Genomic DNA, 27,602 nt, shown 5'->3' with positions numbered 1-27,602 from the left:
ACTCTCTTGAAACATCTGTAATCAAACTCAGGAACTGTGGTTCTCAATCCTGGTTGGACTTAAGAAGCACCTGAGGAACTTAAACAATGATGTCTGAGCCAATTAAGTCAGAATCCCGGAGAGTAGAACTCACATACCAGAATTTTGTTTAAAAACTTCCTAGATGGTGATGAAAATGTTCTGGAATTATATAGTGGTGATGGTTGCATAATTTTGTGAATAAAAAGAACCACTGACTTTAAAAAGGTATGCATGTTAACAGGGTAAGTGTTATGGTATGTCAATTATATCTCAATTAAAAAAAAAAAACACTTTTCCAGGTAACTCTAATGTAAAGCTTGGGCTAAGAACCACTATGACACTAGGCAGTATCCCAATCAGGCCTGCACATTAGAAACTATAAAGGAACTTCAAAAAATATTGAAGTTTAGTCATGAGCACCATAGATTCTAATGTTATTGGTCTGGGTTATGATTTGGACGTCAGGTGTTTTAAAATCTCCCAGGCAACTGTAATGTGCAGCCAAGGTAGAGACCATTGGTCCAGAATGGTGGTCCTCAGTGGGTGCCCCCTGAGGAGCAGCATCAGCATTACCTAGGAATTGTTAGACATGCATGTTCTCAGCCCTACCTCAGACTTGCTGAATCAGTAGGGCCCAGCAATCCATCTTAACAAGCCCTCCAGGTGGGTCTGATGCACACCAGTTTGAGAACCACCACTTTAGCACATAGGAAAATTACCTTCCAACCCAGTGGTTATTCTTAAATTTCCCTAATCCCTAAGAATGTGTGCAGGGTCTGTCCCATACCTAGAAAGAATTTCATACTTAGCACCATGCTAGGCAATAGAGACTGAGGAGCCAGCTGGAGATCCACCCAAGTGGAACAAATTAGTGAGAGAAAAATATGTAAGATGCTGGGTTATATACATTTCTTCTATACACAAGACTGTTGATTTTAGCTCTCACTCAAAATCCTTGAAATTATAATTACAAAATACTACCTATGTGGTGTGTTATTTCTTTACTTCCTGCATTTTCAAACTCCAAATGCTTTTTGTAATCTCAAATCCTTCCTTAACCTTATCCTGTTGAGCCAAAGATTTTGTTTTTTTCTTGGTTTTTGATCAATAAATGATTCTTCTTATCCCTTTCTGCAGCCATTTGAGAATGTTATTGGAATATCTATGACATTTTAGAGAATATATTGTTTAGAAGTTTGTCTTCTAAAAGTTTGTAGTGAAAAGACTAAATTTAAATATATTCTGAAGATTTTGAGATGATTTTTTATATGCCAGCTTACAGTTATGAAGTAGTTACTGCATCATTAGTTATGGACTCTTAATGAAACAGGGTTTCCTAGATTTTCAGCATCTATGGGGTTATCCCTTAACAATATTGATCTAAAATCAGGCTGTGAAGGAATGGCTGGATTATTTGTCCTATGCTAAGGCACTTTGATATAACTAAATTGCTAATAATTATTCCCCCCAGCACTAATTACTCTGAAACTACCCCTACAAATAGATGACTCAAACCAATGTTAAGCTTAATTTATTTGAGAGCATTATTATATTACACACACATATATGTCTTCAGGTTCGTTAACACAGGTGACACAGCAATATTTCTGGGGCCTGAATTTTGACTATCTTTTTATCAGAATAGAGATATAAGCTGCAAAACCAGGATTTATTTCTGTGAAATAGTGAGTTAAATTTGGCTTCCAAGGTCTGTCAGCATCAGAATATAGCTTTGTGTACCTTTATCTCCTATTCTCTTGCAACTAAGAGGACTTAAACTCATTCTGCCAGAGGTATGCCTCACCCCTTGAGCACTACCCATTCCCAGTAGGGCCCTGCTGTGGTACCCTATCACTATGGTGACATTCAGACATCCCTCAAGGGGCCTGAGCAGGTGAGTCAAAGTAGGGAGCTCATTATCCCTACAGAGTCAGAAGAGAGAGTGAGGCATAGAAAAATAGTTGGCAGTCATGGAAGATAGGTAAAAGAGAGTTATTAGGACCATTTGTGAGAATTCTTTGGAGAGTAGACAATTAAGTAAAATCAGAGAAGAATGGGGTTGGAAATAATTGGAGGTAAGGTCGACAAATTTGGTATGAAGGAAGTGCTTTCTCTCTAGTGGAGAATGAAGTCTTGAAAGATTGGATGGTCATTTCTAGAAATATGTTGGGAGTTACTTTTTTAACTTACATGTGAAAAATATCTCAGTGAGTTGTTAGACTCTTTCGGCCTTGCAGACCCTGGCAAGTCCTTTTAACGATGCTCCCTCACTGGTTCCCAGGACTTCCCAAGTCTTGAGAATCGATTTCTCATGGAGTTTGTTGTTCAAATCTTATAGGTAACATTTCAAAAAATTGCAATCATGCAAAGTGACTGATCCATTATCTTTCACTCATAACATAGCAATAATCATCCAAAGTAGATAATTATATCATTATTTGGAACATGATCTCTGAATAGAGCAGGTGCAGTTAGAAGGGGGCACAGATTAGTGTAACAGCAGAAGATCTGCTCAGGGATCAACATTAAAAAGAAAAAAATGCCTACTTCATAAATATTACCACCTGCAGATAATCAGAAAAATATAGCCAATTACATCCATTATGCTCTATTTCTCTTCTGGTACTCACATTATTTCTTCTGTAATGAAAAAAAATTTGTTTTGGTTTATATAACCAATCTAAACACAATGTATTATGTATTAGCATTAACGTGAAATTACATATACTTTTATTTTCATGCTAGCCTAAATAAAAGAGATTAATGAAATAACTCTTAGGACATATTCTTTTTAAAGCCTCAATGGAAATACCCAAAAGCTATATTTTAACACAGGTAATAAAATATTTTTCTCTCTAGAAATCTAAACATCAGAGAGGATTATATAAAACTATGAAATTGAAATATTCTGTTACAATGGAAAATGGTGTGTATTAACTCTCAACTACCATGAGAGAAAGAGGGTTTTTCTGTATTTCTGCCATGAAGAAAAGCATTGACCAAGGTTCATAAAATGAGACCCAAGTGGTGTTAATGATTCTAAAAGCAACTGAATAAAACGATTTTTCTCTAGTTTTCTAGTTTAATGTCTAAGGAAGTTCTAAATGTCAGTGTGAAAATTGGCTTATGTTTTCTGACCCTACTTTAAAAAAACAAACATTATTTTTAGAGTGGTTTTAGGTTCACAGAAAAATGGATGCAAAGTACAGCGAGTTCCCATATAGCCCCTCTCCCTACACACGCACAACCTCCCCTACTATGAAACCAACATCAGAGTGATACATTTGTTACAACTAATGAACCTACATTGACACATCACTGCCACCCCAAATCCATGGTTTACATTAAGGTTAACTCTCGGTGTTGTACATTCTATGGGTTTTGACAAATGTATAATGACATATGCCCATCATTATAGTATCATAAAGAATAGCTTCACGGCCTTAACAATTCTCTGTTCTTTACCTTTTCATTTCTCCCTCCTGTCCAACCTGTGGCAACCTGATCTTTTTATTGTTATCATTTCCAGGGTCATCTTTCTGAAATACTATGATGTCACCATCCATTAGTTCATCAAGGGCTTTTTCTTTTATTTATTTATTTTTTTTTTTTATTATACTTTAAGAAGGGCTTTTTCAAGAGACACGTCTTAGTCCTGAATTCTCTCTGTTAAATTCAGTTTAACTTCCTCATAGAGGATAAGGCTAGTATCTTGAATAAATCCTGCTCTGTTACACATAACTGGGAGCAAGTCACATATTTTACAGGATATTGGTGTGTAGATATGCCCACAGTAATTCAAGCTCCGCGTTTTGGGATCATACATCTTCAAAAAAAACATTACATCATGAGCTTTATCAAACTTGGGTAAGGTCACTCCACTAGCAGCCAGCTCGAGATCGACTGTTTCCAGGAATATTGTCCAAGAGTTTTCATTATCACTGACCTCAATCATTGCTTTATTGCCATCAGCTTCATTATCTAATATGGCTGGCCGTTTTGTTCCATTACTCCTTGCTTGCATGGGCCACAGTTGAATTTGATCTTGTGGAAATTCCATGATCTGAGAGAGGTTCTGAACAAACTCAGTAAGTGAGGAGTTCTTCAATACTTTGAACACAGTATATTTCACTTTTTCTTCATCGTACATGTCATTTCCCTGGTGGCCACAAAACTGGTCCTCTGAGGCTACCTGCGCTTGCATATAGAGGTGGACTTCCTGCCATTCTGTCCACTTTCTGAGCCTTGATCCTTTTCTCTTCTTAGAGTCGTTCCACCAACTGGAATATCATGGTTGGTGACTACCTGTAGAACTTCCACTCAGTTTTGATTCCCTGATATAGGCTAATACGTAAGTATTAGTGCAGTGTCGGACAGACAGGTTGTCATCGTGACCCCCATAATTGTGCTCAATTACTTCCTTTTTAGTACACCTTGACACCACATCATCATCAAATTTACACCATTTGCCGTCCCCTTTGGGGTTTGGATAAACCACATAATGTCTACCATGATTATCTCTACTATGAACCAGGACTACATGAAGAATATAATTTGCAGGGTCCTTAGGATCTGTTTTTTTCAAAAATTCATCAAATGGTAACTGCTTTGGGAATTCACAGCTATCATTGATCTTGATATTTTGGTTCGTCTGAGGGTCATACATAAATCTCATCAGTTGTAGATGTAACACTGGTGGTGCTGTTAGAAATTTCACCTTTCTCTGCTTCCTGTGAGCCATGTTCCCCAGCTTCGTATTTATTGTCCCCACTGAGCTGTTCTTCTGCCGTATAATCCACAAATGATTCAAATATATTTTTCTTTCCTTCAATACTTAGCTGGATATCATAATAGTCTTCTCTTCTATCAGACCGATAGTCTACTTCTTTACGCTGGATATAGGACACCATTTTGCCTCGGAATCATCTAGGTATGGTGCCCTCTACACAGGTGCCTTTCGCCTTCTGTTCCACATTATCAAGCAACACTCCACAAAGCTGCTGAACATCGTGTTGCATGAAGCTGTCTAAAATTTCCCACCCAAATGACTTTGTTAGCTTTTTTTCCCTACGGGTTTATCACTGCGCTGTAGTCCATAGAACACTCTTTGTAATGCTTAAGGGACACTTTTAGACGAATCATCCCCCTCGGTTTGCATCATGTACACAGCCTTTCGTAGCTGATTTGTGAAAAAGAACGTCTGTAGCAGGCTGTTTATGTAACAAGTCGCTCCCTGATTCTTCAAGCCAACATAGCCTGTGTGCTTCTTTGAATCCCACGCAACTTCATCGGGAACATCCGCCTGTACAAAGACTTCAATGGTTAAACTTTGTCATCTTCTATAAATCCTTTCTCAGGATCAGTCACTTCACTCCAGGCCATAAAATTGGAAAATCCCCAATCGTTTTCTTTATGGAAGAACAAATGACTAATACGACGACTGAACGATTTTTCATCATCTCCATAATTTATTATCTTCAGCATCGCTTGTGCATGACAAGTCCGTGACGTGGAGTCAGATTCAGCGTTGCTCTGGAGAAAGAATCCTACACTTTTTTGGTGTGGTCTCTCTGGATAAAAGCGTGGCACACCATAATCTTCCATGGCAGGTTTCGCACAAAACACGGAGGACTAAGGACCGACTCACTCAGTCTGCTGAAGAGCTCCACAGTGAACTGAAAGGTCGCCTCGGAGCGCTGACTGGTTTCGTCCTCCATGCCCTCCTCCTTGTTGTTGTGTCCATCACGCAGGGCCACGTTCCCATTGATCACAGGGTTCTGAGTAATTCTTCATGGGTCATCTGTATCTCCAGCTTCCATCTCCACGTCCTCGGGCTCGCTCAGCTGCTGCTTGCCCACTTTCTGCTGCTGCTGCTGGTTCATGTTGGCCGCCGCCGGCCGGGGGCCGGGGCTGCGGGCAGGTGGGCGGGAGGCGGCAGCGGCGGCGGGGCGGCCTCCTCCTCCTCCTCCCGCGCGTCATCGGCAGCAATTTTATCGATCTTTTCAAAGAACCAACTTTCGGTTTTGTTGGTTTTCTCTGTTGATTTTCTGTTTTCAATTTCATTGATTTTGACTCTAATTCTTACTAGTTTTTCTCTTCTGCTTACTCTGGATTTTATTTGCTCTTCTTTTGCTAGTTTTCCAAGGTAGAAACTTAGATTATTCATTTTGAATCTTTCATCTTTTCTAATATCTACCTTTAATGCTATAAATTTCCCTCTACACACGACTTCCACCACATTCCACAAATTTTGATAAGTTGTGCTTTTGTTTTCATTTAATTTAATATATTTCTAAATTTCTCTTGAGATTTCTTCTTGACCCATGTGTTATGTGGAAGTATGTGATTTAATCTTTATGTATTTTCAGATTTTTCAGTTATCTTTCGGTTATTAATTTCTAACTAAGTTTCCTTATGGTCTGAGAGCAGACATTGTATGATTTCCACTTTTTTTTTTTTTTTTTTTTTCCTGAGATGGAGTCTCGCTCTGTTGCCCAGGCTGGAGTGCAGTAGTGGCTCGATCTGGACTCACTGCAAGTTCCGCCTCCTGGGTTCACGCCTTTCTCCTGCCTCAGCCTCCCGAGTAGCTGGGACTACAGGTGCCCTCCACCACACCCAGCTAATTTTTTTTGTATCTTTAGTACAGTCAGGGTTTCACCGTGTTAGCCAGGATGGTCTCGATCTCCTGACCTCGTGATCCACCCGTCTTGGCCTCCCAAAGTGCTGGGATTACAGGCGTGAGCCACCGCACCCGGCCCATTTTTTTTTTTAAGTTGTATTTATGTCACAGAATGTGGTCTATCTTGGTGAATGTTCCATGTGCTCTTGGAATAAATGTGTATTCTGTTGTTGAAGTGGTTGATAGATGTCAATTATATCCAGTTGATTGATGGCGGTATTGAGTTCAACTGCATATCCTCAATGATTTTTTTGCCTGCTGAATTTGTTTATTTCTGGTAAGGTGGTGTTGAAGTCTCCAATTATAATAGTGGATTCATCTATTTCTCTTCACAGTTCTACTAGTTTTTGCCTCACATAGCTTGATACTCTTTTTAGGTCCATATACATTAAGGATTGTTATGTCATCTTGAAATCTGTACCTGTTTATCTTTTTTAATGCCTCTATTCTTGATACCATTGTTTGTTGTGAAGTCTGCTCTGTCTGAAACTAATATAATTACTGCTGCTTTCTTTTGATCATTGTTAGCCTGATATATTCTCCTGCATCATTTATTTTTAATCCGTATTTATCCTTATATTTAAAGTGGGTTTCTTATGAACAACATATAGTTGGGTCATGATTTTTAATCTGTTCTGACAATCTCTCTCTTTTAATTGCTGTATTTGGACCATTGATGTTTGAAATGATTATTGATATATTAAATTAATGTCTATCATATTTGATATACTTTCTGTTTGTTGTCCTCATTTGTTTCTTTTTAATTTAACTTAATTTGAAGTTCACAGGATGTGCAGGTTTGTTACATAGATAAATGTGTGCCATGGTGGTTTGCCACACCCATCAACCCAACACTTAGGTGTTTAGCCCCGCATGCATTAGCTATTTATCCTGATGGTCTCACTCCCTCTGATCCCCTGACAGGCCCCAGTGTGTGTTGTTTCTCTCCCTGTGTCCATGTGTTGAGCTTTTTGATGTGCTGCTGGATTCAGTTTGCCAGTATTTTATTGAGGATTTTTGCATCAATGTTCATCAGGGATATTGGCCTGAAGTTTCTATTTTGTTGTATCTCTGCCAGGTTTTGGTATCAGGATGATGCCGCCCTTATAAAATGAGTTAGGGAGGAGTCCCTTCTTCTCAATTGTTTGGAATAGGTTAAGAAGAAATGGTACCAGCTCCTCTCTGTACCTCTGGTAGAATTCAGTTGTAAATCCATCTGGTCCTGGGCTTTCTTTTGGTTGGTAGGCTATTTATTACTGCCTCAATTTCAGAACTTGTTATTGGTCTATTCAGACTCCCACACAATAATTCTTCCTGGTTTAGTCTTGGGAAGGTGTATGTGTGCAGGAATTTATCCATTTCTTTTAGATCTCCTAGTTTACTTGCATAGAGGTGTTTATAGTATTCTCTGATGGTTGTTTGTATTTCTGTAGAGTCAGTGGTGATACTCCCTTTATCATTTCTTATTGTGCCTATTTGATTCTTCTCTCTTTTCTTTATTATTCTAGCTAGCAGTCTATCTATTTTATTAATTTTTCAAAAAAATAGCTCCTGGATTTGTTGATTTTTTTGAAGGGTTTTTCATGTCTCTATCACCTTTAGTTCCACTCTGATCTTGGTTATTTATTGTCTTCTGCTAGCTTTGGGATTTGTTTGCTCTTGGTTCTCTAGTTCTTTTAGTTGTGGTGTTAGGGTGATGATTTGAGATCTTTCTACATTTTTGGTGTGGGCATTTAGTGCTATAAATGTCCGTCTTAACAATGCTTTGGTGCAGCTAAAATAGCGCATACCAGAGATTCTGGTATGTTGTCTCTTTGTTCTCACTGGTTTCAAAGAACTTGATTTCTGCCTTAATTTCATTATTTACCCACGAGTCATTCAGGAGAAAGTTATTCAATTTCCATGTAATTGTGTGGTTTTGAGTGAGTTTCTTAATCTTGAGTTCTACTTTGATTGCACTGTGGTCTGAGAGACTGTTTGTTATGATTTCAGTTCTTTTGCATTTGCTGAGGAGTATTTTATTTCCAATTGTGTGATTGATTTTAGAGTAAGTGCCAGGTGGTGCTGAGAAGAAAGTATGTTCTGTTGTTTTTGAGTGAAGAGTTCTGTAGATATCTATCAGGTCCACTTGATCCAGAGCTGAATTCAAGTCCTGAATATCCTTGTTAATTTTTTGTCTTGATGATCTGTCTAATATTGACAGTGGGGTGTTAAATTCTCCCACTATTATTGTGTGGTAGTCTAAGTCTCATTGTAGGTCTCTAAGAACTTGTTTTATGAATCTGGGTTCTCCTGTATTGGGAGCATATATATTTAGGATAGTTAGCTCTTCTTGTTCAATTGAACCCTTTGCCATTATATAATGCTCTTCTTTGCCTTTTTTGATGTTTGTTGGCTTATTAAAGTCTCCTTTGTCAGAAACTAGGATTGCAACCCCTGATTTTTTCTGCTTTCCATTTGCTTGGTAAATTTTCCTCCATTTCTTTATTTTGAGCCTATATGTGTCTTTGCATGTGAGAGGGGTCTCTTGAAAACAGCACAGCAATGAGTCTTGACTCTTTATTCAGCTTGCCATTCTGTGTCTTTTAATTGGGGCATTTAGTCCATTTACATTTGAGGTTAATATTTTTATGTGTGAATTTGATCCTGTCATCATGATGCTAGCTGGTTATTTTGCAGACTTGTTAGTGTAGTTGCTTCATGGTGTCATTGGTCTTTGTACTTCAGTGTGTTTTTGTAGTGGCTGGTACCAGTTTTTCCTTTACATATTTAGTACTTCCTTCAGGAGTTTTTGCAGGGCAGCTTGGTGGTGACAAATTCCCTCAGCATTTGCTTGTCTGGAAAGGATTTTATTTCTCCTTCACTTATGAAGCTTAGTTTGGCCAGATATGAAATTTTTGGTTGGAAATTCTTTAAGAATGTTGAATATTAGCCCCCAGTCTCTTCTGGCATGTAGGGTTTCTGCTGAGAGGTCTGCTGTTAATCTGATGGGCTTCCTTTTGTAGGTACCTGGCCTTTCTCTCTGGCTGCCTTAACATTTTTTTCCTTCATTTCAACCTTAAAAAATCTGATGATTATGTGTCTTGGGGTTGATCTTCCCATCAAGTATCCTACTGGGGTTCTCTGGATTTCCTGAATTGGAATGTTGGCCTGTCTTGCTAGGTTGGGGCATTTCTCCTGGATAATATCCTGAAGTATGTTTTCCAACTTGGTTCTGTTCTCTCCATCCATTTCAGGTACCCCAATCATCCATAGGTTCAGTCTTGTTACATAATCCCATAGTTCTTGGAGGTATTATTCTTTCCTTTTTATTTTTTTTAATCTAATCTTGTCTGTCTTATTTCAGCAAGAGAGTCTTAAAGCTCTGAAATTCTTTCCTCCACTTGGTCTATTCAGTTATTGATACTTGTGGTTGCATTGTTAAGTTCTTGTGTTGTATTTTTCAGCTCCATCAGATCATTTATGCTCCTCTCTGAACTGGTTATTCTGGTTAACAGCTCCAGTAATGTTTTATCATGGTTCTTAGCTTCTTTACGTTGGGTTAGAACATGCTCCTTTAGCTCAGCAAAATTGGTTATTACCCACCTTCTGAAGCCTACTTCTGATTCATCCATCTCATTCTCTGCCCAGTTCTGTGCCCTTGCTGGAGAGGTATTGCAATCATTTGGAGGAGAAGAGGCATTCTGGCTTTTTGAGTTTTTAGTGTTTTATCATTGATTCTTTCTCATCTTTGTGAGTTTATCTAGCTTTGATCTTTGGGGTAGCTGATCTTTGGATGGGGTCTTGGTGGGGACTTTTCTGTTGATGTTGTTGTTGTTGCTTTCTGTTTGTTTGTTTTTCTTTAAACAGTCAGGCCCCTCTTCTGTAGGGCTGCTGCAATTTGCTGGGGGTGCACTCCAGACCCTATTCATCTGGGTCCCTCCTGTCACCAGTGGAGGCTGCAGAACAGCAAATATGGCTGCCTGCTCCTTCCTCTGGGAGCTCTGTCCTAGAGGGGCACTGGCCTGATGCCAGTGGAAATGTTCCTGTATGTGTCTGGTGACCCTTGTTGGGAGAGTGTCACCCAGTGAGGAGGCATGGGATCAGGGACCTGCTTAATGAAGCACTCTGGCTGTGGGTTGGTGGAGGGGGTGCATTGCACTGGGCAGGGGGGAGCTCACTCATCTGGAATGCCTGGATTCTTCAGAGCCAGCAAGGGGAAAGACTAAGTCCACTGATCTGCAGCCACTGCAGCCCTGGCTGGGGTTGCTGAAATTCCCAAAGGGAGGCCCTGCGTGGTGAGAAGGGATGGGTCAGGGTCTAGCCTAAAGAGGCTGTCTGGCCATGATCTGTCACAGCCACTGTGCTGCGCTGTGGGGAATTCCTCCTGGGTCCAAAGTGCCCAGTCTCCCCAGCACTGGCAAGGGAAAACTGACAGACTGGAGCTGCAGTGATAGCTGATGCCCCCCTTACCAGGTGCTCAGTCTTCTTAGGCAGCAGACAGCTGCAGTGATAATGGTTGCCCCTCCACCTGGGAACTTGGTTATCTTAGGCAGCTGGAAGCTGCTGTGATGGCTGCCACCCCTCCCCCTGGGAGCATAGTCATCTTAGGCAGCAGGCAGCTGCAGGGAAAGTGGCCGCCCCCCACCACCCAAACTCGGTCATCTTAGGCAGTCTCCAGCTGAGTGGCTGCCAAGAATCTGCACAGCTCTGTGCTTGGGACCCAAGGCTCTGGTGGTGTGGCTCATGAGGGAGATCTCGTGATACTCAGGATGTACAGATCCGTGTACAGAGTGTGGTTTCCTGGGTGGGGTAGCAAAATCACTCACCACCTCCTCTGGCTAGGGGTGAGCCCTGTGCAGTTCCCTGGTAGGCTGTCACTCCATCCTGCTTTTCCTTACTCTCCATGGGTCACACCAACTGCTTAGTCAGTCCCAGTGAGAGAACCTGGATACCTCAGTTGCTGGTGCACAATTCACTTGCCATTTACCTTCTTCTCTGTGGGAGCCTCCCACAGCTGTTTCTAGTTGGCCATCTTGGCCCCTCTCCAAGTTATTTTGCCCTTATTTTTTGTTTTTATTTTTGTGTTCCATAATTTCCTTGCCTTTTGTGGTTTTAATTAAGCACTGTATATTATTTCATTTTCTGTCTTTTCTTACCATATAAATTATACATTTTTAAAACTTGTTTTAGTGGTTGCCCTAGAGTTTGCACTATACATTTACAACTAATTCAAGTTCATTAACAAATAACAATGTGCTACTTCATGGCTAGTACAAGTACCTTGTAGTAACAAAATATTCCCTCCTACCCCTCGAATTACTGCTGTCATTCATTTCATGTATGCATGAGCAAATATATATATATAACATATATATTTTATATAGGCATATGTAATCAAATACATTGTTTATATTATTTTGAACAAACTTTTATCTGTTAGATCAATTAAGAATAAGAAAAATAAGGTTTTTATTTTACCTTCACTTATTCTTTCTTTGACACTGTTCTTTTTTTAAACATAGATCCAAGTTTCTGATCTATATCATTGCCCTTCTCTCTGAAGAACTTCTTTTAACATTTCTCACAAGGCAGTTCTACTGGCAACACATTCTTCCACTTTTGTTTGAGAAAATCTTTATTTCTCCTTCCCTTGTGAAAAATTATTTCAGAGTAGTCTAAGTTGGTGATTTTTTTCTCTCAACACTTTAAATATTTCACTCCATTCTCTTGTTGCTTGCATAGTTTTCGAGAAGTCAGACAGAATTTTGATCTTTCTCCTCTTTGGTAAAGTGTCTTTTACTTCTGGTTTCTTTCAAAATTAAAAAAAATTTTTTTTTGATTTCCTGAAGTTTGAATATGATATAACTAGGTGTAGGAGTTTTGAGCATTTATTCTACTTGGTGTTCTCTGAGCTTCCTGGATCTGTGGCTTGATGTCTGACATTAATGTGAGGAAATCCTCAGTCATTACTGCTTCAAATATTGTTTCTCTTCCTTCCTCTTTTTCTTCTCCTTCTGGTATTCTCATTACATGTGTGTTACACTGTTTTAGCTGTCCCATTATTCTTGGAATTCTTCTTTTTTTTTAAGATAGAATCTTGCTCTGTCACCCAGGCTAGAGTGTAGTGTCACGATCTAGGCTCACTGAAACCTCTGCCTCCCGGGTTCAAGCAATTCTCCTGCCTCAGCCTCCTGAGTAGGTGGGATTACTGGTGTGCACCACCACGCCTGGCTAATTTTTATATTTTTAGTAGAGACAGGGTTTCACCATACTGGTCAGTCTGGTCTCAAATTCCTGACCTCCTGATCCACCTGCCTCGGCCTCCCAAAGTGCTGGGATTACAGATGTGAGCCACTGTGACCAGCCTATTCTTGGACTTCTGTACTGGCTTTATTCAGTCTTTTTTCTCTTTGCTTTTCAGTTTTAGAAGTTTCTATTGTTGTTAAGAGATTCTTTCCTCAGCCATGTCCAGTCTACTAATGAGCCCGTCAAGGTTACTCATTTATTTTACAACGTTTTTAATCTTTAGCTTAATCAACGTTTTTGATATTTTCTTTTTACATCTAGCATTTCTCCTTGATTTTTAAAATCTCTCTGCATACGTTATCTATCTGTTCTTGCATGTTGTCTACTTAAATCCATTAAATCCATTTTAATTAAAGCATATTAATTATAGTTGTTTTTTAATTTCTGGTCTGATAATTCCAACATTCCTGCCATATCTGACTCTGGTTCTGATGTTTGTTCATTATCTTCAAGCTGTTGTTGCCTCTTTAATATGTCTTATGATTTTTTATTGATAGCTAAACTTCAGTGATGTAGTAATAAGGTGTTGGGGGAGAGGAAGTGTTCTATAGTCCTATGATTAGGTTTCAATCTTTTGGTAAGTCTGTGCCTTTGGGCTGTGAACTTCATGAGTGCTTCTCAGTTTTTTACCCCTTAGGTGGGACAGGATGGCTAGAAGGGGCTGGAGTTGGATATTTCCCTTCTCCCACATAGAAGGCCAGAGGGAGCTGGAGCTGGGTATCTCCCTTCCCCCAGGTCAGTTAGGCCCTGAGAATACCCCAGAAGGTTGGGCTGTAGTGAAATACTTTCTCCTGAGGGCAGGCCGTGTTAAGAAGAACAGAATGCTTTGGTATGTTTTGTATATGTTTTTTTCTCCTTCCCTCCAGAAGCACCAGGGGATTTTTCTTACATATTTACCATGAGAACCTAATAGAGCTCCAGGTGGTAGGACTCACAAAAGTGTGGGGCTTCCCTGTGATTGGGTCCTCCTAGAGTTTTTAACGCTGAGGCTTGTCTACACCAAGCCTCCAGCATTTAATCGATTACATTTTAGGTTTTCCTACCCCAGCACTGCTTCCTACAGAGGCTCTGTCTCAGGTAAGTTGTGATTCTCTGTGTCTACCTTTCTGTCTCTCCAGTTCTGGGGGTAGCAGTTTGCCCTGTGACCTCATTTCCCTGATTAATCTAAGAATTATTGATTTTTCAGTTTGTTCAGCTTTTTACTTGTTTGGACAGACTGGCAACTGCTAAGAATCTTACATAAGTGATGAGAAACTTCCAGTTTTGGTCCTACTTTCATGGGGAAATCTAGAATTGTCTCTAGATAAAGTTTAAGGGAAGAAGGTCATGTTTTTATTTATTAAAGGTAAGTGAAGAACATTTTTCAGTCTTGTAGTCCTAAAACATGTACTTGCAAAGCTGCTAAATTTCGTGTGTATTTTTACATCCTGGTGAATATGATGGCTAATAACACAGAGGCCTAACTCTTCCTTTTGATTGCAGATGTAATATGCTTATAGGGACTTATCACTGTGACAGGATAATTTTATAAATGTATCTTTTTTCTTTCCAGCTGATGTACAGTTGGATTCATTTCATTAACATGCAAATCATATAGCATTTCAGTGCATTTTGCTAGTATGTACATATTTTATGTAAAATTTTAATCATAATTTGACATACATGGAAAAGAGTGTACAGATCATAAACATACAGCTGAATAAATTTTTGCAGAGTAAACAAACCAATTTAACCAGCCCCCACATCAAGAAAAAAAACACTCTCAGAAACACAAAAGCCTTCCTGGGCTTTCTTGACCCTTCCTGTGCTACTCTTTCCTTCCATTTACAAAAGTAACTACTATTTTGTCTCCAAATAGCTTTGGACTTGTTATTATTATGGAAGCATACAATATTTACTATTTTGTCAGGCTTCTTTTTCTCAGTGTTACATTTATGAGATACATTTTTGCTGTTAAAGATAGTTGTAGTTCGTTCATTTTCATTGCTATATAGAATTTCATTGTATAAATATACCAAGGTTTATGTGTCCATTATACAAATGACATTTGGGTTGTTTCAAGTTTGGGGCTATCACAAATAGTGTTGCTATGGATATTCATTTACATACAACTTGAAAACATATGTATGCACTTTTATTGGGAATATACCTAGGAATGAGAGGGCTGGGTCATAGTGTAGGCCTTATACACTGTTTAGCTTTAGTAGATATGACAGTGGAGTCTTTTAGTCTCCCAGAAACTCCCCCTGAAAACAAAGCAGACTAATTAGGATTGTAGGGGGAAAATTATGGATGATGTATTCAAAAAACTGGGAAAAAGAATCCCTACATATTCCAGAATAGAAGGGAGCATGCACAAAGCACCAAGATAAATAATTGTGTGGTAGGGCTGGTAGGGAAATAAAAAAGATGTCTACCAACGTATCGTACAAGCCAGGGAAATAAAAAAAATCATCAACACATACCCCCCAAAAGAAGGGACACTATGCTACCTGGGGGAAGGGTCTGACAACAACCAGCAAAAGTGAGGAAAGTCCTCACAGGATTCAAATTGTAAGTAAATGCAAAAAACTGCACAACTCTGGGAAGATTCAACCATGCTGTGTCAGGTTACATCTTCCAGAATTTCAGGGATATCTGACAAATCTTCCTTCATGAGTTTTCAGGATACACTAGGAGGAATCAAAATCAAATTGACTAGAACATAAATATTAGGGACAAATAAAGAGAAAAGTTTCCGATAATAAGGGAGGAGTGTTGCCCTGGAAGCACATCCCAAAATATACCACACAAGCAAAATAAAAATCTAAAGCTGAGAGCTCTGTGGAGCTAAATTCAACACTTTCCGGACTGTAGGCTGTAGATCTGATTGTGTCCTTAACCAGATGTGCCATCATAGGAAGTTCCGTGTCCTCTTTCACCTCCAATTTCCAATGAAAACAGTAATCATTTTGTTATTTATTATTTACTCATGAAATTCATGAGTTTGTTGTAAAAATGTAATGTGGTAATGCTTGTCAAGTGTCTACCTACTCCCTGAATGTAGTAAGTACTATAATTAATGGCTATGATTACTGTTGTCACCTTACTGTACTTCTTAGTTGCATTGGATATTGTTGTCTATTTTCTACTTCTTAAAATACTTGCTTCTTCTGGCTTCTATAATGCCACTTTCTAGTCCTTTTTCCCCTTATTTCTACATTTCTATGATTATCTTTATGAGTTTCTCTTTTCATGATTTAGTCAATATTCCTCAGGGTTCTGACTTTGACCTTTCTTATTTCTGTATATGTGTAACAGTGGTTGACAACCTTGATTGATTATTACAAGCACTGGGGAACTTTTCCAAATCCTGATTCCCAGGCTATACCCCAGACCGAGTAAATCAGATTCTCTGGGGAGAGGAACCAGACATCAGTATATTTTAGAGTTTCCAGGTGATTCCTTTATGCAGCCAAGGTTTAGAACCACTGCCATACAATCTCTTTGGATGATCTCATCCACTCTGGTAGGTTTGATTACCATTTATAGCCATGGTTTTCAATCCTGGCTGCATATCAGGATCACCTGGGGACAGTAGTTTTGCTGTTGTTGTTGTTGTTGTTGTTTGTTTGTTTGTTTTAAATCAAGGCATTTGTCTCTAACCTCAGAGCTGCTGATTTATTTAGCCTGAGGTAGAGCATTGAGTGAATGTGTCTGTTATAGCTGTGGAAACCAGATTATCAAGTACAAAAAAAATGCGTTTGAAGAGCGAATAGGCATTTCATGAGAACCTGAGGAATTCTTCAATAAATGAATTTGTTAGTGCATGAATTCTTGACATATAATTTGGCTGCTAAGAGCTCTAATTTGCTTTCTTTCTAACAATTGTCTATATGACTTTGAAAGTTTGACTGAATGGATATTGTGCTTTAAAAAACATTTTATTTTGAAATAATCATAGATACACAGAAAGTTGCAAAATTAATACATAGAGCCTCATGAGCCCTTCAAGCAGTTTCTTCCGGTGGTGGCATCTTATATAGCTGTAGCACAATATCAAAACCAGGAAACTGACATGGGTACAAAACATTCAATAGACAACAGACTTTGTTCAATTTTCACCAGTTTTTAAATGCACTCGTGTGTTTGTGTGTGTGTGTGTGTGTTGTTCTATGCAATTTTATTTCATGTATAGATTTCTGTAACTACTACCACAATCAAGATACAGAAGTATTCAAGCAACACAAAGAAAGTCTGTCATGCTATCCCTTTATTAGTCACATCTACCTCCACCCCTAACCCTGACAACCACTAATCTTTTCTCCATCTCTTTGTCATTTCAAGGAGGTTGTACAAGCGGAATCATAAAGTATATAAACGTTGGGTTGGCTTTTTGTATTTAGCATAAGTCCTTGAGCTTCACCTAAGTTGCTGCGTGTAATACTATGTTTTTAAAATCAGAAAATGCAAAAGAGATACAAATTGAGTTTGAACATTTGGAAAAAACTTTTATCTAAAATACATTGACTTGGGTCATTTAAAAGTCTGTATTTATTTAAATAACTGGGATTTATTCATTTCAGCTAATGATTTAAAAATGTATTTTAAAATTCAGGAGAGATTAATTTTTGCCTTGTTGGAGAACTATTAATGAGAGTTTCAGGTATCATTTGGAATGAAACATAAACTCAGATTGTGCAGTTTTGAAATTATGCCCTGCAACTTGATATATACTTTCAATATAAAAATTCACAAAGTGAACTCAATTTGCCAGTGCTACAGACTACTGAGGGCCAATAAGTATTTTATTGACTGTTATATTTGGTGGAAATATAACTCTGGTAAGACTGATTTGGGATTTTATTTAATTTGAAGAAAGTTTTCTAGATTTTACTATTACTGAGGGTTTTTTTTTTCTTGTCTGCCATAGCCTATTATTATTGTCACCTCTCTACAAAATGCTATTATGGTTCCCATATTCAAATGCATTTTCAATTTTATTCATATTTTTGAGCTACTGACAGCTATCAGTCTTGTGACAGGTAGTATTTATGGTAATATACTCAAAAACTCTTTGAAAGAAGAGAAAAGTGAGTGATTTACGTCTTGGGTTTAAGAGGTTACATTTGATTTCATTGTAATAAGACACTTTGAGACAGACTTAGTTTTGCTGCTGTGAGCCTGCTGGAGTTATTATGCCATATTGAGCAAAAGCTTTTATCCATGTTTAGCCAAAAGATATATTCATTCCTGAAAAGAACAATTTCCATTGTCATTCAAAGAATTGACTTCTTAGTAGGTTTTTGGGAGAGACTTTATCCTGTTAATGCCTTGCTTATGTAATACAAACATAGGAGAGACTCCCAAAAATACATTTTAACTACAAGAACAATTCTTCCAGACTTCTGCTTTTTGATTTAGTGATGAACTCTTCAGCTATGTTTTTCAAACACAGCCATGTTTAAAGTAGTATATGCTTCCTGTTAAGCCTTTTGACCCTGGTGTTTTCACTTATCTTTCCATTCACAAATGTTCCTTCATGTTGACATGTATAATTTGTTAAACAAACAAAAGTAACAACAAAAGAGGAAAAGCGTTTGAAAATTGTTTGTCCTGATATGCTTAATTTATTAAGTTTTTACACATTAATAAGAAAAAGAGAAAAAAAAGCCACAATTGAAACTTGGGAAAACATCATGAATGGGCAATTCGTAAGAGGAGGACATAACATGGCCAATAAATATATGAAGAAATGTTCAACAATATCAGAAACACAGAAATTCAAAATTAAAAACCAACAAGTTACAATTTTTTTCCTTTTGATTGTTGAGGATTTTATAAAAATGATAATTTCCTTGCTTGGCTACAGATCAGTAAAACAGCTACTTTATGCAGCACCTAGTGTATTTGTGACAACATTTCTAAAGGCAATTTGGCAATAAGAGCCAAATACTTTAAAAATGTGCAAATATTTCACATTGTTGTTATATTTTATATCATTTATCATAATTTTTAAATTGAAACAAATTTAGTGATTAACAATAATAGAATGGCAAGTAAATCATGGAGGATCTATATGATGAAATATTATGCATTAAGGGTGATATTATGGCCAGGCGTGGGGGCTCACTCCGGTAATCCCAGCACTTTGGGAGGCAGAGGCAGGTGGATCACCTGAGGTCAAGAGTTCAAGACCAACCTGGCCAACATAGCAAAACCTATCTCTACTAAAACATACAAAAGTAGCTGGGCGTGGTGGCATGCACCTGTAATCCCAGCTACTTGGGAGGCTGAGGCAGGAGAATTGCTTGAACCCAGGAGGCAGAGGTTGCAGGGAGCTGAGATCATGCCATTGCACTCCAGCCTGGGCAAGAATGTGAGACTCCATCTCAAACAAAAAAAAAAAAAGTGATTTTATAAATCTACACTAGCTACGTAAGAAGAGATCCACAATATATTATTAAAGGAAAAACATTTACTTAATTTTTCTGTATGATATCAATTTTGCCCTCCAAAACGTGTATATGGTGACAGAGAAAAAAGAACATAGAATTCTTAACTATCGATAGTAATCATCTCTGTGCTGAAGAATCATGGTTGATTTTTTTCTCTGTGTCTTACCATATTATCCAAATTTTTATAATGTACAATGATTTATTTAAGATGAGCAGAATTGATTTTGAAATGATAACATGCAATATTTTAAAATGGATCAATACAGAGGGTTAAATAAGTACTGTGACGTATCGAAAGGTCTGGGTCAAACTATTCCCACTTCTCTTACCATTTTATGTTTGTTAACCACCAAGGACCATATTTGTTATGTTCTTTCTCAAGTAGACCATCTGTTGAAACTTCATCTACCAAATAAAAGTATGTAAAAGTTAATGAATATGTTTTCTATGAGGGTGCTTCTGGCTGAGATTAATAATTGAATCAGTAGACCCAGTCAGGCAGATTTGCCCGTCTCTCCCAGTGTGGGTGGGCCTCATTCAATCAATTGAAGGTTTGAAAAGAATACAAGACTGAGTAAGAAAAAGTTCTTTCTCTCTGACAGTTTTCCAGCTGGGACATAGTTTTTCTTCTGTCTTTGCACATGGATTCGAGCTAACACCATCAGCTCGCCTGCTTCTCAGACCTTCAGACTCAGATGGAACTATACTATAGGTTCTCCTGGGTCTGGACTTCTCAGCCTCCATAATCATGTAAGCCAGTTCCTTGTAATAATCTCTCTCTCTCTCTCTCTATATGTGTATATATATATATATATATATATATATATATATATATACATATATACACACACACATATGTGTGTGTATGTAACTATATATAGTGTATGTGTATACATATATACATATAAACGTATATCTAAACATGTATGTATGTATATATGTATAAACATGTACAAACACATATATGTATATATGTATACACATACATACTATACGTATATATGTATACACATACATATATACGTATATATGTATACACATACATATATACGTATATATGCATACACATACATATATACGTATATATGCATACACGTACATACTATACGTATATATGCATACACGTACATATATACGTATATATGCATACACGTACATACTATACGTATATATGCATACACGTACATACTATACGTATATATGCATACACGTACATACTATACGTATATATGTATACACGTACATACATACGTATATATGTATACACGTACATACATACGTATATATGTATACACGTACATACATACGTATATATGTATACACGTACATACTATACGTATATATGTATACACGTACATACATACGTATATATGTATACACGTACATACATACGTATATATGTATACACGTACATACATACGTATATATGTATACACGTACATACATACGTATATATGTATACACGTACATACATACGTATATATGTATACACGTACATACATACGTATATATGTATACACGTACATACATACGTATATATGTATACACGTACATACATACTATATATGTATACACGTACATACATACGTATATATGTATACACGTACATACATACGTATATATGTATACACGTACATACATACGTATATATGTATACACGTACATACATACGTATATATGTATACACGTACATACATACGTATATATGTATACACGTACATACATACGTATATATGTATACACGTACATACATACGTATATATGTATACACGTACATACATACGTATATATGTATACACGTACATACATACGTATATATGTATACACGTACATACATACGTATATATGTATACACGTACATATATACGTATATATGTATAGCATGTATACACATACACACACATATACGTGTATGTGTGTGTGTTTGTGGTTCTTTTACTCTAGAGAAATGTACACCAGCCAGGTGTGGTGGCTCATGCCTGTAATCCCAGCACTTTGAGAGGCTGAGGCAGGAGGACTGCTTGAGCCCAAGTCCCAGTCTCTACAAAAAATAAAAGAAATTAGCCAGGCATAGGGGCGCATGCCTGTGGGCCCACCTACTTGGGAGGCTGACATGGGACGATCTCTTGAGCCTGGGAGGTCAAGGCTGTAGCGAGCCATGAGCATGTCACTGCACTCCAGCCTGGTTGACAGAGCAAGACCATATCTTAAAAAAAGAGAGAAAGAGAGAAAAAGAAACATACACCAGGATGAGTTGACAAAAATGGACCAAAAAACACATCGATAGTATTGCAGCACTCAGCAGCCTTGTTTTGGGATAATATGCGCAAGTCCTTTGCAGGGTTAGAAGAGTGAAATCATCAGTGGCAAGGACTACTGTGACATGTGATAAGCATGTTTGCCTGGAGAAACTAAATTTTTAAAAAATCTAATTTTTTATTGACTATCTCACAATATTTTTTCTGCTTTCTGGATAACTTTAACTTTATTTTATATGAAATGTTTACATTTTATTTATCCTTTTTTAAATAACTATCTGTTGTTCTCCATCTTTTTAAAAAAAATTTCACTATTTCATAGATGTCGTATATATAGCCTCTTGACTCTGTGAGAAAAATAATTATTGTTTTATCTGTGTTCTGTTTTAGAGGTTTTCCTCAAATGTGTGATGACCTTAGCTGACCTTTTTTTTTTAAAAAGAACTTCTAACATTTTTCATTAAGGAGTAAGTAATGTATATTCATTAATGCACGATAATCTTAAATGAACAGTTTGATAAATTTTTGCATATGTATAAACTTATATAACAATATCCAATCAAAATATAGAATATTTCCACCACCCCAGATAATAACCTCCAGAGGTAATCACTATCCTAACTAATAATACCATAGATATTTTGGGCTTTACTTAAACTTCATGTAAACAAAACATAAAATATATATGTTTTTATAAGTAGTTTTTTACTAAAAATGTTGCCTGTGAGATTTATCCATGTTGTTACATGTAGTAATAGTTGATTCTTTTTTTAAAAATTGTAATCGTGATTACAATTACTATTATTATTCTAGGTGCTGTTAATTTAATAACTATTGTATAACTATTCCACTGTGTATACATGTTATAAATACTTTATCGATTTTCCCATTGAAATTTTGATAATTTTCAATTTGAGGCTATTATGAAAAAAAATACTATGAACATTCTTTTACCAAGTTTTGGTGGACATATGTACCAAATTCTCTTGGGTAAATACCTAGGAGTAGAATTCCTGAGTTGTGTGGTAGGTATGTGTTTAGATTTGGTGACACTGATGAACAGTTTTCCAAAACAGTTGCATCAATTTATGCTCACACCAGGTAACAATGTGTAAGAGTTCAAATTACTCCAGACCTTCCCCAACACTTGATGTTGTCAGTTTTTTCAATTTAAGCCATTATGGTGGTTTTATGGTGACTTCCCATTGTCATTTTAGTCGTATCCCTGATGACCAATGTTAAGTGCATTTTCCTGTGTTTTTGGACATTTCCGTATACTCTTTTGTGGTATTTGTTTTCAAGTCTCTCACTCATTTTTACAAATTAGGTTGTCTTTTACTTATCTGAAGGAGTTCTTTGTATGATCTCATTAGCGTTTTGTCAGACATCAGATATTTATTACAAATATATCCATCCTATTTGTGTCTTTAGTTTTTATTGTGTTAATAATATCTTGTGATGAACCAAGTTCCTTAATTTTAATGAAGTCCAACATATCAATTTACTTTTTTTTTTGGTTAGTGCTTTTCGTGCCCTTTAGGAAATTTTTTCTACTATAGGATCATGGATATGTTCTCCTATAAATTCTTCTAAACACTTCATTTTTTTATAATTAGGTGTATGATCCATCTTTAACTAATTTTGTGTATCTTATAAGATAGAGGTAAAGGTTTACTTTTTTCACATACATATTCAAATGATGTTTTCCTCAGTCTCCATTGGTCTTCTGCACACACTACCTAGCATTCAATCAAAGATAATAAGACACAAAAAAGCAAGGGAAAAGCAACCTACTATCAAGAGATAAAGCGGTCCACAGAAATAGACATCAAGAGTGATGCCGTAATATCTAATTGGAAGTTCTCTGTACATGGATAGGATGTGTAGACAGTTAGGCACTTTGTGGGCTTCAGGTATTCAGCTGGCTTTTATATAGGAACCCATGATGTCAGTTAGTGTAAGTATTGTTTTAAGGAGATTCAGTTTCTTCCATAAAGAATCTTCCAATCCTCTGCCCCACTTGAAGGGGTAAAAGGGAGCTAGTAGCTTGTGTTTTCTTTCTAGTCTTTCACCTAATCACTCTGTTTTAGTCCTGTCAATCACTCCTTCTACCTTTCAGTGAAAATGCCCCCAATTACAGAGCTTTTCAAGGTTTGGAGGGGCAATTTAGCTTGTTTGTCATTGCTACACCCCTTTGTATAGCCGTGAGAGTTAGATTCTCTGGATTTATGTACCAGTTCTACCACTTAACAGCTTTCTTGTGAACTCGCTCTGCCTCAGCTTCATCACCTATTAAATGGAGATAATGTTACTTACCTCACAGCATTATCATAATCTTAACTAAAATAAATTATGTGAAGCTTTTGTAATAATGCTTAGCACATAATGAATGTTCCAAAATTGTTAAGTATTATCAGCTCTTTCATTCAGCTTATTTATTTACTATTCCATTTGCTTTTATCTTCCAAAAAATGTGTAAGTGTGTGTCTTTAGTATCTCCTCTCACATTTCTTTTGTTTTTTTAAATTCCTTTCCTATAATTTTTAGAAGATTTATAAAGAAATTTAATGTAAAAACATGTTCAATACACATATTTAATGAAAATTTATTCAACTGACAAATTCAAAAGTTTAAATTGCTGCAAAGACTCTTTTTATAATTATTCCAGACCATGACTGTAAAGTCACTGAGCTACATGATCTCTAAGGTTTGTTCCAGATTAAATTTTATGAATGAATGATATAAAAAATCATGCCCATGAAAATGGTGAATTTCATACTTTGAAGAAAGCTAAAATCATTTGTTTACATTTTTCTCTGTTTTCCGAGTACTCACATTCCTACCTGATTGGATATTGGCTGGTTGATTGACAGGTGTGAAAAATACTTTGGGGCAGCTCTTTGGAAAAGACATGGAAAGCTATATAAATTCTTTGATCAAATTTAAATACCCTTAAGCAACCTCCATTAACCTTGAATACCTCAAGCTGTTCCCACAGGCTCTCAAACTTACTCAAAGCTCAAACCATATTTAGTGTAAGAACAAGTCCATCCATAAAATTATATATATATGTGAGTCAGTGTTGTTTCAATGGATTTAAAGAGTTTGAATAAAATACTTTTAATAAATATAATTATGGTATTAGTACCATATTTTATATCTATATTATTTATGCTAATTATGCTAAATAGATTATAGTTAATATAATACTATATTAAAAGATCATATTATTTTATTCATGTTAAAAAATATTCACAAGCCAAATAACATTTAGGTTTTCTCTTTGTTGCCTCTATCAGTTTTAAAGCAGTAGGTTATTGATGTTTTTGTGATTTTTAAAAAATCAATGAATGATCTAAAAGTTAGGGGCCTTTATTAATTTTTCTCATAAAAATTTTTCTTAAAAAATCACATTGTGGCTGCATAACATTTTCTAATTGTGTGCGTATGCATGTGAATACATGTGTGAATGTATGTGTGTTTGTTGTATGCATATGCAAATATTCATGTGTGTGTGTGTGTCTGTGTGTGTGTGTGTGTGAAAGAGAGTGAGAGACGTAAACCTAGCCATAATGACTCAGCCTCAGCTGGGTTTAGTCATTTTGTGTTGCTCATATGCACTTAAAATTAAATTCAAATAGTTTTAAGGTGAGTCGGGGAAATACAAAACAGAATAATGGAAATAAGGCAAAGAAAAATAGGAGGGGGGATCTCCTAGCAATTAGCTAATTCAGACTCTGAAATGATATCCCAAGAGAAGCTGAGAAGGCTCGATCACTTGAATCATTCAAAATTGGACTGGACTAAGCCTGGAAGAATATTCCATTGGGAGTAATCATGCTTTGACAGAGAAAGACTGAAAGATCTTTTCCAATTCTAATTGCCGTGATCCTGTGTAATTCAATTTGAAACGGCCTCACTATTCTAATTCACAAAGATCCTATTTTTACTAACTCTTTCTTTTTCATAATCCTGCTTCTGATATCACTACTCCTTTAAAAGGAAAAAGAAACCCTCGAGCTTGGTTTCCAAGTATTCATTGAATTACGCCCCTTATTTCCTTTTTCTTTTTTCTCCAGACGGACTGTTGTGCAGACTCAAGCTCACTCGGGGCTGGGCAGCAGACAGTGATTATCATCACCCACTGCTTTCATCCATTACGGCGGGTGTTAGCAGGTAAGGGTGAGGGCTGACAAAGAGGTTTTCAAAACTGGTCAGCATAAATGCTTCCAGGAGGCCAATTCAGGATAATCTATTGAAATATGGATCGGAAATATGGCTAGCCCAGGCTGAATACCTCTATCTGTTGCATTTAAGCCAAAGTAACAGAATGCTTTCATGGGGGAAAAATAACAAAAGCCATAATTACATGTGGAGAATTGTCTGTTCATATCGTTTGGGGTTAATTTCGTGAAATGGTTGCCATTCTGTCTGGGTCCAGCGTCTGTCTCAGCCACTTTATTTGTTTTGAGATGCTTCAGGGGTAAGGTCCCTGGAGACTTGAGTCCTGGAGGCCTTCTGGTTTCCAGGAGCCAATTTGTGACAAGATCAAAGGGGTCTAAAGTCCCAAGAGCCTGAATTACACTATGGAATTTACTGGTATATCTCATTTTACAGAGCACTTCCATGTTTGAAAGGTATTAGGGAGTAAATTTTAGTGAATCAATTTTATTAACCCACTAACATACTATACTTCCCATTGGTAATGGTCCCTGGACTCTAGCTTTCATTTTTCCTTGTCTATCTAGTAATTAATGATCAAAATTGAAGTGGAGCCATGCAGTGAATTTCTTTATAAGCCAAGAATGCTTTGTAACATCAGTGTTTTCTTTCATATATAATTTTTATTAAACAATTTGAAGAAATGAAGAACTAAAACAAAAAATATTCTGAAAATTTGAGGTAGAATTTCCAAACACTTCCAAAACACTAATAATAATACCTTAAAATTCAAACAATTATACACAGATAATATTTAAATTCCTGGAGTGAAAAAAGCATGCTACTAATGCTAATTTTTTATCTTGAAATATTTCAAACATATAGAAAAACATCAACAGTAATATAACAAATGTGTATTACATACCATTAAGAATTTTAATATATGAACAGATTTTCTTTATTAATTAAAAAAAAAAACCTTGTACTTAGAGTTGAAGAATGTTTAATCTCTTCCCTGGTATTATTTTTCCTTCTCCCTCTCTAAAATAACTTCTGTCCTGAAGTAGAAGTATATTCTGACCATTTATTGTCTATATTTTTACTATACTTATATGAATCCCTAATTGGTATATAGTATTTTTTGTGAGAATTTTATTTTCTACATCTTATTTTCATTCAATATTTTATTTTTAAGATCTACCCATATCAATACATGTGGATTAAGATTTTAAAAAATTTAATAGATATGGAACATTCCATTACTATTGACTTATCCTACTCCATTATTATTTACTTATCCATTATTTTAATGATATGCATTTAGGTTGCATCCAATTTTTCACAACTGTACTGTGCAGCATGTCTCCTTATGCATAAACGTTCAAATTTCTTTAAAGTCTATAACAAGAATTAGATTTTCTGGATCTAGAATATATGCATCTTCACCTTCACTGTATACTACCAAATGCTCTCTAAATGTATTGCTCTCACCAACAATGATGTAGTCAGATTGATAAATCTTTCCCTTTAAGATTTATGCTTTCTGTGTTTAGTTTAAGAAATCCTTCCATCCCCGAATTATAAAAATATATTTGTTGTGTGTTCACATTTGTGTCTTTAATTCATTTGGGATTTATTTTGGAATACAACATGAGGTAGGGTTCTAATTACATTATTTTCCATATGGATAGCAAAGTTACTTACAACGCCCACTGTCTTTTAAGGTCTCATCTGTATATAGTGAGGTCTGATGTAAGA

The 27,602-nt window shown here is 36.6% G+C and overlaps 1 pseudogene; it reads right to left on the bottom strand.

The window, feature by feature from the left end:
- Positions 1-2,578: 2,578 nt before the first annotated feature.
- On the bottom strand, positions 2,579-5,753 carry LOC101124710 (ubiquitin carboxyl-terminal hydrolase 7-like; annotated as a pseudogene).
- Positions 5,754-27,602: the final 21,849 nt, after the last annotated feature.

Source organism: Gorilla gorilla, chromosome 4, assembly GCF_029281585.2.
Source record: "Gorilla gorilla gorilla isolate KB3781 chromosome 4, NHGRI_mGorGor1-v2.1_pri, whole genome shotgun sequence".
Classification (NCBI taxonomy): Eukaryota; Metazoa; Chordata; class Mammalia; order Primates; family Hominidae; genus Gorilla; species Gorilla gorilla.
The sequence above is the reverse complement of the archived record's forward strand: the minus strand, read 5'-3'. Positions and strand labels throughout refer to the sequence as shown.